Here is a 19,607-nt window from a genome sequence, read left to right as displayed (position 1 = left end):
ATCATATGGAGGAAGTCATAAATCAAGACTGAATTAAAATTGAAGAACAACGAGTTGCAGAAAAGAAATGTAATGGAGCTAAAAGAATGTAAAGTGAAGTTGAACACGAATAACCACCCAAAAAAATGTACTGAAGCAAGGCCTGAACAAAAACGATGCATAAGTGCGAGTGAGAAAGTATTCGGCACCTTTATAATCTCTGCGACACGCGCTAGAGTAAGATAAAAGGTTTACAGATGTGTGACATGATTTGCTGTGGTGTCGCCGCCAAATCTTAGTTTGTTGCATAGCTAAGCATGCGAGCGCGTGTTGCTAAAATTGACATTTTTTTTGTTAAACATAAAATCAGTGGTAAATATTTTTAGTTAATTAAGTAGAAAAGATGGTTCTGTGTGTTGTATTAAAATGTGATAACCGTACTGATAAGCAAGAAGATGGTATTACGTTTCATAGGTAAGTTGATACATGTTCGTGATAATTTATTTGTATCTATATATATCTATAGTCTAAGACTGAAAGAAATAGTTACATTTTTTAGACACATTGATGAGGCAATTAAAAATTTGAAAATATAGACTCAGACAACAATAGATTTACAACGCAACATTCACCATCCTTGACTGTTATAATGATTTTTTTTGTTGCTATTTTTGTATCGACTACGACCATTTCGACTTACGTTCATAGTTGCGGAATTTAACCCCGTCTTAATGTCGAGAAGTTACTATACATAAATGTTTTTATTTTTTATGGTCGCCTTAGTCTACTTTGGCTAGTGTTAATAATCGGTGGTGTATAATTTTGCGTGCAATATTTCTTCAAATAACCGTATTCTTAGTTCTATAAAATGTTGGGACAAGTGAAAGTTAGTATTACTCTATTTTCTTTTAATAATAAAATACATGACGTATTCTTTCATATCCTCAAAAACACCGTAACGTTTTGTCTTTTAAGGGTGTTTTTCACATGAATATCTTGTGGACAATGCAATAAAATAATTTTTAAAATAATCCTTTTTTTCCATTTTAATAATAATATGTCTTATTTATCATTTTAATATGTCATTTTATCATTTTAATATATCATTTTAATATGTCTTATAAACCCACTATACTAAAGTATGTTGACAATATTATTTATTTTGTAAAAATAGTAAACGATACTGAGATTTTTTTATGTGCGTCGAATTAAGTCAATTATTTTTATTATGTTCTGAGCAACCAATTAAACTTTTTTTATTCGGAATCAGATTCAAGACCATTTTTCCTTAAGAGCGTACTTCAGTGAAACGGCAAATAATTTTCAATTATAGGTGTGACGAAATTTTGAACTCGCTGGCAATCCGAGAGCGAAAGTCGAGCTGTGAACACGTCAATTTGTTTCGTGACGGCGACGGGGGTATTAATTCTTAAATCGTGTAAAGATGACTAAAAAACGTTACCCATTTACTTGAAAAAGAAAACATGTCAATGAATATATTATTATTGTTACTAATAGAACAATAAACAGAACATTAAATGGACGCAAGTTGAATTTTTATGACAAAATTATGTTTTGTTCTGCAGGCGTCGTTTGCACAATCTTCGCGTCGCGTAGTCACGATCGTTTTAGACCGTGCCCCAGCTGAAGTATATAGCCTTATGGGTTTTTGTGCTGTAAGTCGAAAATTTTCTTTTCGCAATCATTTTTGAGAGCCTTTTTAAACGTCGTCCAATATTATGACAATCGAAAGAGTTCCTTTCAGAATCAATTGTAGGTTTTTTTAGTCAATTATAATTTATTTATATTATTTCTAACACAAATTATATACCAATTTCTAAATAAAGTAAAAAGGTGGGTTTTGAAAGAAATATATGTCTAAAAGAACACTGTGTTACAATAAGGGATTGATTTTTAAACTATGAATGTATATTTACCGTAACCAAATTGGTAACTAGTGCTGTCTATAAGTACATTCTGCATAGTCTCGCTGTATATGATAAATTGAAATAAAATATGTTTTTATTACAATGTATGACTTGAATTTACTGGATTAGTCTGGTTAAATCAACCAAAAATGTTCATCTAAGTAAGAGACCGAACCAGATCCATATTAACATTTCTCTTACTGAGGCAATAAATTACGTTATGTCCTGTGCAGTTACGTTGCATTCTAGTTTCATAAGATGACAGTATTTTAAATGTGAATATTCCGGTTTTTTACAAGATTTATAATATATTTAAATTTATAAATATTGCTTCATCGCTATTCATCATTTTTTTAAATTTATAAATGATTATACGAATATCGAAAAGTATTTGAAATAGATACATATTAACTGAAATGTAAAATATTGGAAAACCTGTGTAATATGTGACTAGACTTCGCGAATGGATTTTGTGGACTGCTTTCAAAATGGTGTTAATTGGTATATTCTTATGATACTAAATGAATAGTTGATGTAGTGGGAAGACACTACTTTGTGACAATTAAAAATAAATAAATGCCCAGTTTTTACGCAAAGCATTTAATTTTAAAACGATCTGGAGCAGAATTTACTTGAAAATGTCCTTTTAAGCAGACAATACAAAAAAAAAACGGTGTGTGTACTTATGTACGCGCGTTAAAAGTTATACTTCTTTGGCGTAACAAAATAAAAACAAAACTTGTGATAACCTAGATTCTTCGACTAGCTCTAAATTATTATCTTGTTAAATTACACACTCAAGAAAAAGGACCGCTTATTGGAACGCCGTTGGTTTATTTCTATACACTTTAACTTATATTACTACATTATATAATTATTTATCGTTGTTTTTATTTTTAAAGTAACAACTGCCACTATGACGTTTAATAGTTTGTTAACGTAAAGAATTTCAAATGGCCGACAGAAATAAATTCGCTGCCTAGGCAACGGAACAATTCTTAGCTATAATATTATACTGTATAATCGTCAGGATTGGAGTATCATATTGTGGCGTAATTATGGTATTGCGTTCGGCTGATAACCGAACAATCGGTGGTTCGAATCCAATCGAGTGCGTTTATTTTTGTGTGAAAAAATAAATTATGTGTTACATGTCACACGCCAAAAATACACTCTGATCTGATTTTCCAAACGCGCCTAAAGAAGTATAACTTCAAAAAATGATTGATTATCTTACTCGTATACGAGTATTATATTTAAGGGTCTCAGTATCAGTCTCAGTCTCACAACTGACGTATTTACTTGCCTCTAGTAAAAATAATTATTGTGCATTTGTACAGATGCACAAGTTAGTTTGTTCACACGACCGGTGTATTTGGAAAATATTCGTGCTAAATTCATGATATTATTCGTTGTCCTTTGACAATCCAAGTCCAATCAGTGAGAAAAAACAAATCATCAATCCATTCCCATGACTTGTCAAGTATCCCTAAGTCACAAAATTTAATAAAACACTACTCTAATTTTTAATTGATGATGTTGTTATTATTATAACATCGTGGGAAAACAAATGGAAATAATAAAAAGTGAAAGTATGACTCATTTTTTTTTTTTTTTTTTAAACAAATGAAAATGCAGTAAACTGCATTACCGCTCGAGCTTTCATTTATTATTTACGATAATTGATGTCACTACAAGTACACCCATTCCCATAATTTGTCAAGTATCCCTAAGTGACCACCCTAATAATTAATAATGCTGTTATTATTATAAAATTTATATTATAATCTTACAGAAATGGGTAGCCTTGACTGCTGTGCTAATTTTCACGACATCAATTAATGGCGAAACATCGAATAAAACCATGAAAAACTTGTTGTCACTTTCACCAGCCGATTCAGAAACGTTTTTGAATTCATTTGACACAATTGTATCAGATTGTGATGGTAAGTTCGCCGTACAGGAAACATTCAAATAATATCGGCTTTGTATATAGATTAAATAATATATATTTTGCATAATGATAAGAGGTTGGCCATGTGTGAGTGTGGGTGGTGGTCAGCAGGATCAGCTGCCATCGTTCTCGGATTTTGAGAGCGCTTCAATTTTCAAATATACCTGCCGCAGGACATAATGTATAACACTCATCTCATTTTCTATAGTACACATATAACAAAATGTCGATTGAGACTTTATTGTCGCCCATAAGGAAAAGGAAAAAAGTCATTTAAATTTTGTGAAATACTGAAAAGAATTAAAAACTTTCTACGATCAACAATCAATAAAATTTTAAGTGGCCAAAGTTTTTTTTATACTTACTTAATTGAAATTTAAAACTTTTTTGAAATAAATATATCAGGGCGTGATGACATGGCGGCAAGACTAGTTAAGTGAGATAAACATAATATATCACAAATTTGCTCTAATAGTAAAAAAAAATGCATGTGGTGCTATTTTATTTCATTTTTTTTTATTAAGCTCCGAAGTCTCAATTGAGTCTTATTTTTATTTCATTATTTTAACATTTGAAAATATGAGGTTGTGTGATGCAATTTGGTGTGATAGATGATTGGTATACTCAAATGATAATCAATTCACGTGTATAGAATTTTATTTTATGATTATTTTCAGTGTGTTTCCTGATTATAATAAAAATGACTATTTATCCAATATGGTGAGGGGTCGCATGGTACTTGGCTACCAAAAAAAGGGGTCGCGATCAGCTCTTCGTATGATGCCAAGTGCCAACATTTGAATAATTGAAGAGGATTGAGAGGAAAAATCATTAAAACTTAAAATTAACATATTTGTTTAATAAAGAATGAAATGTGCATAAGCAAGGTCGTTTAAGAAGCTTCTATTATTTTTCAGATGTTGCGCTCATTAGTAAGTCAATGAACCAATACTCATTGACTTACCAAGTGAATGGTGTATGTCACCGCCATCTTTAGATTAGCAAAGCGTGAGCATAACTTTTTGCACAAGCAACGAGTGGTCCACTTTTCAGCTGTCAAAATCAAATCCCAGATTGCTTGACATATTGATTCGCTTTTTCTCGTTTCAAATTGAATTATACAAAATTCTCAAATCAAATATATTAACTATCAGTGTTATTAATAAATAATATACTCGTACATTCCTGTTATTCATCAGCTGTCAAAGTGAGACTAGTCCTTTACACATAAACCGGTGGTAATATCGATTTTCAAAAAATATGTAGCATTGATCTATGCATTACATTATTTTAGAAGGTGTGGTTATGCTAGTGTATTATTTATCATGTAACTTATCTATTCAAATCAAATCAAACCATTCCCTGTGTGAACACGACAGACACGTCAGTATGAGCACTAGAACAATGACAAGCAATGACAGTTCATACATAGACAACAACGGGAGGGGCGGAAAAAGTAGGACCAGTCGTTGTGAATGTATCGGCTTTCTACTTGAGTCGGCAATGTGTATGTACATAAATTAGTCGTCAGTGATGTAATTAACATACAATGTGAACATGTTTCGATGATCTATTAGGATCACAGACGGTTGTGAATCTTGGCGCAAACGCTTTGGTGGGTGACATCGGTCGAATGGCAGAATTTTACATGGGTATAATACTCGTATCCAATATTCTTTTGTATTGTGCCACCCGTCAACATTCTTGTTAATGCGCTCAATGCGTGCAACGTGTTCAATGCGCAAACAGAGTGTGTGTACGTGTTTGCGCTGTGTTTCGCTGCGTTACAGACAGATAAATCAAGACAAATATATAATGTTATCATGTAGGTCAGTATATTTTATCTGAATGTTTATTAATACGTTTGTATATTTTAGGTGTGTTATGGAATATTCATAGAATCCCTGGGGTGAAAGAAGTTATCGGCAAACTAAAAAAGATGGGAAAGAAAATTCATTTTATTTCAAATAACAGTGGGAAATCTAAAGAAGAAACTAAATCGGATTTTAACAGCATAGGAATAGATTTGGATCCAGTAAGACTTTATTTTAAAAATGTATAGATTATTAAATATTCAAATATTCATTCGCGCAATAAAATTAGTTACATTTTATTGTCTAGTCACTAATGTATTTTTCGATAAGGTAGTCTGGCTCTTAGGTACTATATATTATAATATGTAATATTTTAATAATTTTAATAAAAATGCGACTTGTATTTCAGGTTGATTTGATTTATCCATCAATGGCGATTATAAAATTTTTGAAGAGTCAAAATTTTACGAAACAGGCTTACATTGTCGGGATGCCCAATTTTGTTCAACAGTTTGATGACGCTGGAATTTCATACATCACTGAAGTAAGATATTTTTATGATTCTTTAAATAGTGACTAAAATATTTTTATATAAAACATAAAATGCTTATTTACCGTTTCCTAGTCACTGTAATATAATGTATAAATATAAAACAAAAAAATAAAGGTAACTAAGTTCCTATGTCGTCAATTTTCTTCGTTGTTGACGTATTATTATGTCAATCTATTTTTTGGTCAAGAATATCCACAAACGCAATGCATTTATGTTTTTCTTTTTAAATCAAAAGATACTGAATGTTTTGAATTATGACCCGAAATTGTGGTCTGACCATTGTACGTCGTCTTTACCAACATTTTAGTTTTGGATTTATGCATATTTTGGTACGAAAGAATCAAGTACTAGGTATCTCTTCCAGTTTTTTCATATCTATAGAAAAAGTGCTATAACAATAAATCAGAAATTTTTACTAAAAGTAATTAATGTTTATTGAAAGATAGCCGTCTAATAGAATAATATAACTTAATAAAGAAGTACGTGTATACATCTAGCGCTCGCTGCGCGACTCTGCTAGATACCGACTATTGTTTGTAAGAGGGAGACAGATCCTTCTTCCCCCTCTTACGCCGCACCTGTGTGTGTGGCGTGATAGTATTTAGTTCTCATCGGTTATTTGTAACACGCGCATATAAAATGTGATCTTTCTGTATAATAATATTCATGCAGTTTAATATAAATAAAGTTAATCGTATATTAAAACTACGTTGCTTATTTACGATCCTCAAAACAATCCACAATTCCCAACAATGTTGATTATGGCAGTAATGACATTTTATCTGTATAAGTACGAATGAGTAAGTTTGTTATAGGGTCCCTCAGCTACTATTTGCAGGGATTTTTTTTATGCTTTGAGAAATATTTTATACTATTTGTCACTCAATAGAAGTACCGGAGCACCGGATGGCCACCAAATATTTTTTGATTGTATTATAGTACATGTGTACTGAAATTAATATATTTGGGTATACGGTAAGTACTTGGGCAAAAATTGAATTTGACAAAAACACTTAACAAAAAAACGTTAAATATAGATTTTGGCATATCTTTATATAGTATATAGAATAGATTACTATTCAAAATGAACAAAAAAACGTTACACATAGATTTTGGCTTATCTTTATATAGTATATAGAATAGATTACTATTCAAAATGAACAAAAAAACGTTACACATAGATTTTGGCTTATCTTTATATAGTATATAGAATAGATTACTATTCAAAATGCTTTTAATACAATATAATATTTATTTTCATTTTCTCTTACAGGAAAATTTCTATACTACAGATCTAGAAGAATTTATAAGTAATGTAACGAGAGTTGAGCCTGAAATAGGTGCAGTTGTCTTGGATATAAGTATAAATTTAAATTACTACGCCATTGCTAAGGTACTATATTTACTTCGAAACCCTGAAATCATGTATCTCGTCAACTCAGAGGATAAAGTTTATAGAATTCTTGCAGACGATTTTAATTTACCAGGTATGTATTTGTAAATTGATACATATATAATTAATCATAATGATACGAATAAAAAAAACCATCGAAGTAACATGTTATTGTTTAAAATTCTATAATTGACTGTGGCTTATATTATCAACTACTCGAATTAGCAAAATATATGTGGTGGATTGAAACATTTTCTTGTGTTGAAAATACTTTTCGACGCTAATATGGTTGCGCTTTGGATAGTGCATAAATGTTCGACATTGATAAACGACATAGCTCGAATCCTAACATGTAATATGTGAGATTGAAATATGAAGAATTTACCCTTACATAAAAAAATATTGTTTAAAAAAACACGTTGGCAGAATTGGTCAAAGACATGAACGCGAATCTTCAATATGCACCCTTTTGCATTGAGGTGCATAGTTTATTTCCATCTTATACTTTCGAATATTTAGATAAAAATTAAATTTATATTGATCGCTTACGAAGGCAATGTTTCTCTTCATGTAGTTGATAAATTTAATATAAATACATATTATCATGCAAGTCAATTAGAAATATACTGCCCTTCTATGGAAGAAGGCAGTAACTCGCAAAATTTGTGAAATTGAGTTATGAATGCCATCCGTTAGGTAATTTTGAAAGCTATATATTCTGTTCACTTTAAAATCAGTATTATCACTAAAATACAGTTAAAACTCTTAGTGAAAAAATAAACATCTTCTAAAATAATACATTTTTTTAGCAAAATGGCAGTAATTGCACCAATTCATTGCAGTTACTGCTTGTTTAGTATTACTTTGTTTGTATTTTAACATCCTACTAATAAAAATTACCACCGTTTTTTATTAATGCACAGTACTAAAGTTTGAGAAAAAACAGATTATGTCATTTATCTCGAAAGTGTGTGAGAGTCAGTTACTGCCTTCTTCCTTAGAAGGGCAGTATAGGCCTATCATTTTTTATTGGTTTGATAAAAACTAATTTGTGTCGTTCATATGCAATAAATGTTTATTTTATTTAGTGTACGTACTTGGTATTATAATTACTATGGACAAAAATTCTGAATATATGCAAAAAATCTATAAAAAATATATAAAATAATGTCTAAGCAAGATGTAAGAAAAATTAACATATCATTTAATTTTTTTGTAACCCATCATTAATGGTGTACCTGCATGTTGTGTTTTTTTGTTCCAGATTTAATATATTTCTCAAAAATGATCACTTATATATCAGGGAGATCTCCAACGGTTTTTGGGAAACCATCAAAATCTTTGAAAGAAATTGTATTCAAACAATTCAATATCACTGATCCTCAACGGACACTTTTTATCGGAGACATGTAAGAAATTAAAATATATACAGCATGCATACCTGCTCTCTCTCTCTTTCTTTCTCTTAAATTCAACAATAATTATGATATTTTGTCAAAATAATACCCCACCATGAAATAATCTGTCAACATCCCTGTCACTTTATTATGTTAGTTACAATAATCTAACATTATTAAATCTCATATATTATAATATTCAGTATTGTGTATAATGAATAATTCAATTTATTCGCAAGTACAGAACGTCAAATGTAAATTTGGCTAGCGCCAAACGTAGCTGATAAATAAGTTGGTTATATAATTAACCGTAATCGATTATAAAGGCGATCGACTTTTACCACATATAAAATATAATTACTTATTAGAAACTAGAAAAACTACCAGGTGGCAGTGCCACCTCTCATCATTATTGTCGATGCGCTCATTAATATTATCTTACAATAATACTATTTTTATAAGCAATAATGGGTAACAATATCCATAGCTAAATATCGCGTTTTGAGCACAGCATGTTATTTAAATCTGGTAATTAAATATTAATTAAAAGGTCCGCAGCAAATGGGTTTTAAGAAGTGTGTGAGCGAAATAAAGTTATTAATTAATCAAGTGTAACGCGCATGGGAGGGAATCAATGTGGGTATTATATTTATGCGATCGCACAACAAAGACGTAGACTCTTTTGCATGCGTAAAAGAGACATAACATAATTGGTACAGTGACGGATAGACAGAGCAGATAAATCAAGACAAATCTATTAGAAATAATTCGCATGAATGATAAGGCCAAAATTAATCAATATTTTCATATTTCCAGGCTCGAACAAGACATGGGGTTTGCTTCGGTGTGCGGATTTCAAAAGCTGTTCGTCCTATCAGGAGGTAATTCTCTGAAAGATGTAGCTCATTCAATTGACCCAGCGAATATTCCTGACTACTACATTGATTCTCTCGGTCATCTAAAGAGTATTCTGATCTCAACGAAAAAAGCATAATGTTTTTATTTTACAATATAAATGTAATAATTATAATTGAGCTGCTGAAGATAAGAGTGACATAGACATAAGTAAAGAAAAATGTGTTAAAAAAGTTTTCACATCATTCCACAATATATATGGGTAAAACATTATTTAAACATTTATCTGATTATTAACTGATTTGCGCAATCGTATATTTACTCAACTTGGTCACCGGTATTCGTTCAATCTTCTTCATTTTAAGTGGATACATCAGTAAAACATGAGGATTTACGAGACACCTTTTCGGATAGCAAACGTCACAACTCAAAAGAATATAACATAACCGAAATTAAGATATTTCTGTGAATAGCAACTAAATATTTTTTTCGTCTAGTTTTTAAAATGTCCAACATTTAATAATAGTAAGTTCAATATTTGGCGACCAATGAAGATTTTTATAGATAATAATGATGTGGCTTTATCTTAAATATTTTTTTCAGCTGAATAAAAAAATATAAAAAAAAAAAATTGTGTGACACTTCTATATAAACTTCCATATTAAGGCACATAGCGGAAAAATACGAAGCTTGCAATTATTATTTGAGTAATTTTTTTGACAATTTAAAATTTAAGCTGTATTAATTAATAAATATGTATATGAAAACATTAAAAAGAAAAATATTTTTTATTTTAAGTAAAAGATAAACTTACTGTAAAAAAAAAATGAATTTGTCAAAGGACTCCATCTTATTATTACATATAATTTATGGTCGTATTTATTATTAAAATTTAGCTTATTAATTCTATCTTTTGTCGTATATATTTTTAACTTATTCATAGATTTGTTATTTTTTATATTTACTTAAAAAACATCGATTTTTATAAAAATATAAATGTATATAACTTGAAATCCTTTTTATTTATATCAAATCGAGCTTCAATATTGGGACCATACCTAAATAATATTTCGAACACATGCACGTCACTTGAAATCGGATAATCTTCAAATTCATGATATTAGTACCACTTTAGATTTGATTTATAAATGGGTGGTTCACAATAATAATTATGGATCAAGTCCGATTTTCATAAAATTTGTTTTTTTTTGTTTTGGTAGTTAGATAGAACATATTTCTATTTTGTGTGCTCAGCGCTCGAAATGAAAAAGTTTACGAACCGGAGCGCTCGAAAATTTTCGGAGGATATTAACATGGTTATCAAATTTTATGGGAATTTTATAAACATAAATGTGCTAGATTTTTTGTTATATGGCATATCTAGCTCAGACGGTCAAAATATTTTAACCACGAGACGGAGCGATAACTTTACAGATTACACGAACCGGAACGGCGCTCCGGTGCGCTCCGGTCCATTTCGAGCCCTGTGTGTGTTAATATCACAATCGTAACTCTACAATTTTCCACATAAATGGCAATACTAGTATTGATAAGACATCAAATTGAATGTGAATCATGTCCATTTTGACAGTTTATTCAGCAGTATAAAGAGGTATTTGCTTACATTAATTTGCTAATATTAATAAAACCTGAATATATTTTATGTTTCGACTATTTATTTAAATTGATCCATCTACTATCAAAATATGGTAAGTATATACAGCGAAAACATTCCTGAATTTTACAAAAGGAGCTTTAACTTTTGGTCCAAATATCCCAGGTTCCATTTTGATGGACTTGATCCATAGTTATTTTGAACCACCCAAATATAATTCATTATAATTCTATGATAAAATATTAAAACTGTTATTATTTTCATGTTTAATGATTCTGCAAGTGGAAAACTAAACGTACAAGTAATTCGGTATGTAATAAGCAACACTTTATTTCGTGACTTCGCGGCCAACCTACATGGTTTACTACATTTCTTGGTAAACGAGTCTATATGAGAAAAGACGTCTTTACATCTCGCTTTATTCAAATTAAAATTTATTTATTTGACATATAAAGAATGTAAAAAAGTATAAATTCAATACTTTCACAACAGGATGTGTGAAAAAATAATAATACTACAGAAAAATAGTACTTACATTAATAGACAGAAAAAGAGGAAACAAAGGTAGGTGGCTTCAATGTAAAATTTTCATTTTAACAGTTAGTTGGATTTCTTAATATTCTTTTGTTTTATTAAAATTAATGGTTCATGATATGTAACAATGTACAATACAAACACGCCCTCCAAACCAAACCCACCCCGCACCACACTCGGTCGTAATCGAGCGTATCACAAGGCACTACGTTTGATTTGAAACATCTGTACAGTTGTTTACGCTGGGAGCCTACCCGAGACTGAGGTCGCGACGTTCTCAAGTGAGCTTTGACTGAGTTTACTGATTTAACTCGAATGGAAAGTGCCGGGGAGAGAAAGGGCACAAGGAAATTAACAAAAAAGAAATGAATTTAATAAATATAAAAAAAATGTAGAGTAACAATGTACAGTAAATATTTTATCCGTAAGTAATACTCTTAAAAGGTGGACTATGAAAAATGCATAATGCTAGTAGTTATCAGTGTGTGCCTTCATCATAGAAAATAGTAATCAACACGCACAGTGAATTAAAAAATGTCTTTGAATAATCGTTAATTAAATAAATTCAAAATTGTTTTTTACATTTAATCCTACCCTACCATCTCTAAAAAATAAGTTTCCTAAATATAAGGTGCATTTTATAATTAATTTGAATTGTTTTCATGCATTTTAAATCCTCGCAGAGATATACTGTACGACAACATTATTTAGGCGACAACAGGAAGTCGCCCTTGTCGCGCATAGAATATTTCTCAGTGTTGTCATTTTTTGAGAAAACAAATCGCGTGAAATTAGGTTTTTAATTTATATCAATCAGTAAGTTCTCAGTAAGTAATTAATTTAGGAGTCCAATTATTGTTTGATAAGTATCAATAGAAAAACTATTTTAAATAATTTCACCTCTTAATTATTACTATTATATTAGGATAATTAATACAGCGTAATTATTGAATTTGGAAGGAAATATATCATTGAACCCACATTAACTGATAATATTGCTGCAGGTATTTATTAATTAAATAATTAGGAGAACACAAATTATGACTAAATAAGTAGAAGTGAAAGATATAACATATTCAATATTATTTTGATGACCCAATCACATTTTTTTATAATTTACAAATGATGTCTTTTATATCGTATTTTTAGTAAAATTGTTGTCGAAACACATACCTACTGTGAAAATAATTTTCTATAAATTAAATTATATCCACCTAACATTATAAATTTTAAAACAATATGTACCTACTTATCGGTTTCAAAATACAAGGACAATTAATTAACTAACCGTACATACAAATAAAATTAAAATAATTGATAACGTCATAAGGTCATCAACACAACTTTTAAAAGTACATTTCCAAGGACACAACATTAAAAATTGATTAAACCAATCATCATGTGAGGTATTCTACACCAGACATATTGGTTTCATCATCATCATCACTCGATACTAATTCACTTTCACTACTGCTGTCAAAATCGACACTAGAAACTAAACTTTGGTCACTCATAGTCTCACAACATCTATCTTTTACCATATAATCCTCTTCCAAATGTATTGTGTGTTCACATTGTTTTTTCCAATCGTCCGGTGTTATCGTTCCAAAAGCATCTTCTGTTAGCCTCTGCGTGTCAGCTGCTCGGCAATCAACATTATTACCTGCAATTCTTCTTTTCACAAGTGACCAGATAAATTCTTTTGGGTTAAGATCACAGGTGACGATCATAGACGTGATCATGATCATGATCATGATCATAGACGAACTACTGTTGAGCCTTTTTCTTTAATCAGCTTGTCGAATAAATACTTTGGTGGTGGTTTATTTCTATGAATTATTTCTTTTAATTTAGTTTTAACCATATTTTCTTCGAATATAATATTATTGTCTTTCAGCCATTCTTGCATAACGCTTTTTTTATTGGCCATAGTTGGCGGTTTATTTATTTTAATGCTATGTTAAGGGACAATATTCATAACTATTATAGAATTTGTGGGAATGTTTCCACGCAACTATGTCGTGTCTCTCTATGATAACATTTCTTTTAAAAAGGCTTTTTTTAAATTTAAACCCTAGCTTATGTAACCATCGCCGTAAAAATTCTTTGCTTCCTTGAAAATTCATGCACTCTCCTAAGGAAACCAGTAAGTTTTGCAGCGTCGGAACTTGTTTGTGGACAGTATAAAACTCCTGCACTTTTTGACGTATGGTACACAAGTCCATACTGTCCAATGCAATCTTATTTTTTCCAGGCGTTACGATTTTTGAAGAGGAGGCACTCATCAGGTAGTCATTTCTTTCATGATTCTAGAAACTGTCTTTGGGATATTCTTGTAAATTAATGATACACTACGTATAAGTATCTAGATAATTTTAAGCATTTTTGTAAATTTTACATCTCCGTAATAATTGATTTAATGACAATAATGTTTATTCTTGAAAATATTCTTCTTGCCAATTTATTATTACACTGCCAGTGTACTTAAATGATCATTTATACTTAATTATTATACGTCAAAAATATTAATAAAATAGATTACAATACACACAACTATATAATATACAAACATAATTCCCAGTTTTTGGGCAAATATTTCTAGTACTATAACACTGAATTTTGACATACCTGACAATGACAGCAACCCGTGATATGGTATTGTATAGGCTCGCCTTTTAAATGCGACTCTTTTTCTTCTTCACAATAAATCAAAAGTTTACTAATAATAATTCGAACATGACTTCGTATTGTTTAAGACATCTTTTGAATATAAAAAGCTTCAAATTACGTAAATTGATAGATGCGTCCAATACGACTGTCAAAAATTTAATGAATAATTTGGGGGCGTTCCTTATTTGAAACCGGAAGTTCGATTGTAGTTCACAGTTTTGCCACGTAGCCAAGATGAAGTTGCCGGATAATAAATAGTTGAAAAATTAAAAATTCTCCAGAATTTTCCAAGAAGGCGGCTTTATCATAGCATGTACGAGTGTTGATTTATTATTGCGTACTAAAACTATGCATATTCGAAGTTTCCCATTTAGAAGAATTATTTCTAGATAAAACCTTCATATGAATGGACTATTATCTCGATAGTTAGATTGTCGAACTGATTGTGATAGCATTATACAATTCAAATACAGCAACTTCTCGACTTACGACCATTCGCACTTACAACGAGAAAAAATCAGGCCAGGCTACCCTCCACACTTAGGAGAGTCCCATCCAAACAAAAAATATTTATTACCTCCTAAATACTACAAGCATACTACAGCCGATGGGGAACAATTTTATGGGAACAAAACAAGATCAGACTTTGAGGAATTTCGGAAAAATTACAACATTTTTTTTATGTAATAAAGAATATATTATCCAAAGTAACGACGAAATGTATGAACCATGGCCTGAACAAAATTTACCTAATGGTTGCATTTTGACCGCTTTAAAATACTATATAACGTAAAAAAATATAAAATTATATTTTAATTCTGAGCGTATAGTGCGAGCACTTTGGGCGAACACCAGCGAAGTGGTCTATGGTCTCAAACATTTGTATACGAATGCGTTCGCTCGCCCACAAACCAAACGCACGGCACGCAGCTTCATTTAGCAATGCAATGGGTGGTGTCTAGATGTATATATAGTCTAAGGCAGTGGTCGGCAAACTCATTAGTCAACAGAGCCAAATATCAAAAGTACAACGATTGAGATTTCTTTTGAGAGCCAAATTTCTTAAACTGAAATAATATAATATTATGTACACTGTTTATTAAGTTAATAAACTTTAGGTAAAGATTTAAGTCTTAATTAAACTATAGGTACACTGAATAAAACTTGGTATCATACTTAATAACGATCTTATTTATTGATAAAAATTAAATTGTAAGTACGGTATCCATAGAATTAAGTCATGACAATGACTGGCAAACACTTAATGTGCATAATGGCCTTGCATCTCTTTGAAAAGTTTGGGTAAGTCAGGTTTGTATGTTGATATTTTTAATTTTAAGCACGATTCCAGGTTTTCATCAATAAGACGACTTTCCAATTGACTCTTGATTTTATCTCTTAGAAATCTCTTTACTAACAACAAAACATGCAATATTAACATTGTTGAAAGATTGTATTCAGTAATTAAATACAGAACTTGATTATTCCTGACTCTTCTAAAGTTCCTCAACTGCTTTCTTCCTTGCATCACCGACAGGATATTTAGTGCTAAATGACGCATGTTTAGTTGTAAACTGTCCCTCCAAATTTGACTTCGTGTTATGCGCCAATTTTTCCCGACAAATAATACAGATCGATAGGCCATTTAAGTTTTGAATAAACGTGAAAGTCTCGGTCCATTCAACTTTAAATTCACGGTTTTCGTCATCCGTTTTTCTTTGCTTCTTCTTTGTAGCGATGTCAAGTAGGGCAGAGGGCATTTGTGGCAGAGCCACACTCAAGGGGCCAAATAACCACAAGTGGCTCGCGAGCCGCGGTTTGCCGACCACTGGTCTAAGGCATGAACGGTATAGGAAACAATCTCTTTCAAAGATTTTATAATAATATGAAATTTAATAAAGAAGAGGAAATAGTCAATAACGACGATAGATTTTTTAAGATACAACGCAATATTCACCAACCTTGACTGTTATGATTTTTTTTTGTTATTTTTGTATCGACTTTGACCATTTTGATGTACGTCCATAGTTGTGAAACGGGACACCGTCGTATGTTGAGAAGTTACGAGTACTATACCTACATCATAAATTTATTTGTTATACTCGCCTTAGTCGATTGTGGCAAGCGCTAATAGTCAGTGGTGCGTGCAATATTTCTTAAAATATTTATATTCTTAGTTCCATAAAATGTTGGGACCAGTGAAAGTTAGTTTTACTATATTATTTTTTACTAATAATAAAAATAGACGCATTCTTGATATCTTGTGGACATAAAATAATGTTAAAAATAATCTATTAGATTTTTTTTTCATTCTAATAAAATTTTATGTACGTACAGTGACCATAATATTTATTTTGTAAAAATAGTAAACGTTACTCAGATTTTTGAAGTTATACTTCTTTTGGCACGTTTGGGAAATCAGACCAGAATGTATTTTTGGCGTGTGACATGTAACACATAATTTATTTTTTCACACGAAAAAAAACGCACTCGATTGGATTCGAACCACCGATTGTTCGGTTATCAGCCGAACGCACTACCTTTACGCCACAGAATAATACTGCAATCGTGACGATTATATAGTATAATATTATAGTTTAGAATTGTTCCATTGCCTAGGCAGCGAATTTATTATTGTCGGCCATTTGCAATTCCTTACGTAAACAAACGATTAAACGTCAAACTGACAGTTGGTACTTTAAAAATAAAAACAACGAGAAACCATTATATAATTTAGTAACATAAGTTAAAGTGTATAAAAATAAACCAACGGCGTTCCAATAAGCGGTCCTTTTTCTTGAGTGTGTAATTTAACAAGATAATTAAGAGAGCCAGTCAAAGAATCTAGTTTATCACAAGTTTTGTTTTTGTTTGGTTACGCCAAAGAAGTATAAGTGCTCGGCCGTAGTGATTAGGCGGGCGCGGCGTGGCGGCGTCTTGCGAAACTCAAACGTATGACCGCGCCGTACGCGCCGCCCCCGCGCGACCACTACGTTCTTGCACTAACTTCTAACGCGCGTACATAAGTACACACACCGATTTTTTCTGTCGTCGAATACGTCCATTATTTTTATTGAGCTCTGTGCAACCGATTCAACCTTTTTTCTTCGGAATCAAATTGAAGATCGTCTATTCTTAAGGCTACACTTCAGCTGAGGCATGGTCTAAAAAGATCGTGGCTAGACGATGCGCGGATTGTGCAAATGACGCGAGCCGAACGAAATATAATTTGTCATAAAAATTCAACATGCGTCCTTTTAATGTTATGTTTATTATTATATTCGTAATAATAATAGTATATTCATTGATGTTTTTTTTCAAGTACATGCGGAACGCTTTTTAGTCATCTTTACACGATTTAAGATTCCTCCGACGCCATCACAAAACAAATTGACGTGCTCAAAAAACTAGGTTTATCTAAAATCACCGTGCTAGAGTACATTTAAAATAAAGAACGTATGTTCACCGTAACCATGTGGTAAATACTGTTTATAGGTACATTCTGCGTATTTTCAGTCCGTATTGTGGATTAAATTAAAATAAAACAAGTAGATACTATATATTACTTAATTTTACTGGATTAGTGTGATTAGATCAGCTGAAAATGTTCGTCTAAGTAAGAAACCAATCCAGATAGTTATTAACATTTCTCTTACTGTGGCAATAAATTTCGTTCTGTGCTGCCATGTTACATTCTTGTTTCACGAGATGGTAGTATTTTAAACTGAAAAATCCGGTTTTGGTAAGATTTATAATATATGTAGATTTATAAATATTGCTTTCTCGTTATTCAGCATCTTTTGTTTAATCAATCATTCTAGGAATATTGAAAATGCAAAGTAGTGTAATAAGTAGTAATATAAAATAACTAAAAACTTGTTTAATGTGGCTTCACTATAAAATAAAAACAAGGTTAAATTTACGCGGACTGCTTTAAACATTGTGTTAATTTGAGAAATAATGAGAGTTGAAACTCTGTACATTCTTACGACACTAAATGATTTTTCGTTTTTAATATCTTATTAGTTAGTGATCATTGAAAATATGTGGTAGGTACTGTCACCAGACGAAAAAACCCCTGGTCCGCAGTTTCAAATCACAAATCCACAACCTAATCAAACGCCCCCAAATTAGGGTTCACCACCCCTGATTTACGAAATAACACCGTCACGGCGCATTTCGACAGCGACGAAAAGGGAAGTACCTGAGTCCAGCTACCAGGAAATGGTAACATGCCGGGAGACAAACAAAAATTTACCGTAATTTTGTTTCATCCCTTTGCCCCTCCCTCCTGTCTCATCACCCATAGATCCGTCGTAGATAATTGCTGGCAGTACAAATTTTCCCGGGAGAGTGGTAGGTGTCTAGGACCACGCGTTCGGCGTGGCCCGGCCGGCTCTCCTCAACGCGAAGCGCAAAGCCACGTTTGTCTCAATATTATAATTCAGTGAATCTCTTTCCCCCGTTATCGTGTTAATAATAATTCATATAACTACCCTCAAACGAATAGTGTGTCCGATAAAGTGTTTCGGTGTTGATGCCGGCAATGCGCCTAAACATTAACCCGCCTCAGTGGTTGCTCCGAATAAATAAAAAGTGTTGCGGCAATGGCCAGTAATAATAATGTGTCTTCCCTGTTGTAACCTACAACGCAACCACTAATGTAATGTTACCAATGTCTGTATAATTTAGTGTAAATAAATCCAGCCTGCGCCGGCTGTTAAATCAAAAAGATGTGTTTTATAAATTAACGCTTTCGCTGCTGAATAGATAATGAGATTTTAATTGCCCCCTTTAAAATGCACGTTAATTACATCGATCGGCCGCCTGGTCATTACGCACCGTGTGCGTCTTCCGCGTCCAAAGTATTAAACCTCGCGATGTCACACTCTCCCATCGAAATAATACTGGCGAA

General features: G+C 31.7%; 1 long non-coding RNA gene across 2 annotated transcripts; it reads left to right on the top strand.

Annotated features, from left to right (window-relative positions):
• Positions 1–3,702: 3,702 nt before the first annotated feature.
• LOC147064158 (uncharacterized) lies at positions 3,703–10,479 on the top strand. Of its 2 annotated transcripts, none has more exons than XR_015071980.1 (6): positions 3,703–3,853; positions 5,739–5,896; positions 6,085–6,219; positions 7,502–7,715; positions 8,886–9,030; positions 9,835–10,479. It is a non-coding gene; the product is annotated as an uncharacterized LOC147064158 (long non-coding RNA). The 2 variants fall into 2 exon arrangements; XR_015071981.1 differs by lacking the exon at positions 3,703–3,853 and adding an exon at positions 5,391–5,513.
• The last annotated feature ends 9,128 nt before the right edge of the window (positions 10,480–19,607 follow it).

Source organism: Rhyacophila brunnea, unplaced genomic scaffold, assembly GCF_057557595.1.
Source record: "Rhyacophila brunnea isolate RB1 unplaced genomic scaffold, BYU_Rbru_1.0 scaffold_8, whole genome shotgun sequence".
Classification (NCBI taxonomy): domain Eukaryota; kingdom Metazoa; phylum Arthropoda; class Insecta; order Trichoptera; family Rhyacophilidae; genus Rhyacophila; species Rhyacophila brunnea.
The sequence above is the reverse complement of the archived record's forward strand: the minus strand, read 5'-3'. Positions and strand labels throughout refer to the sequence as shown.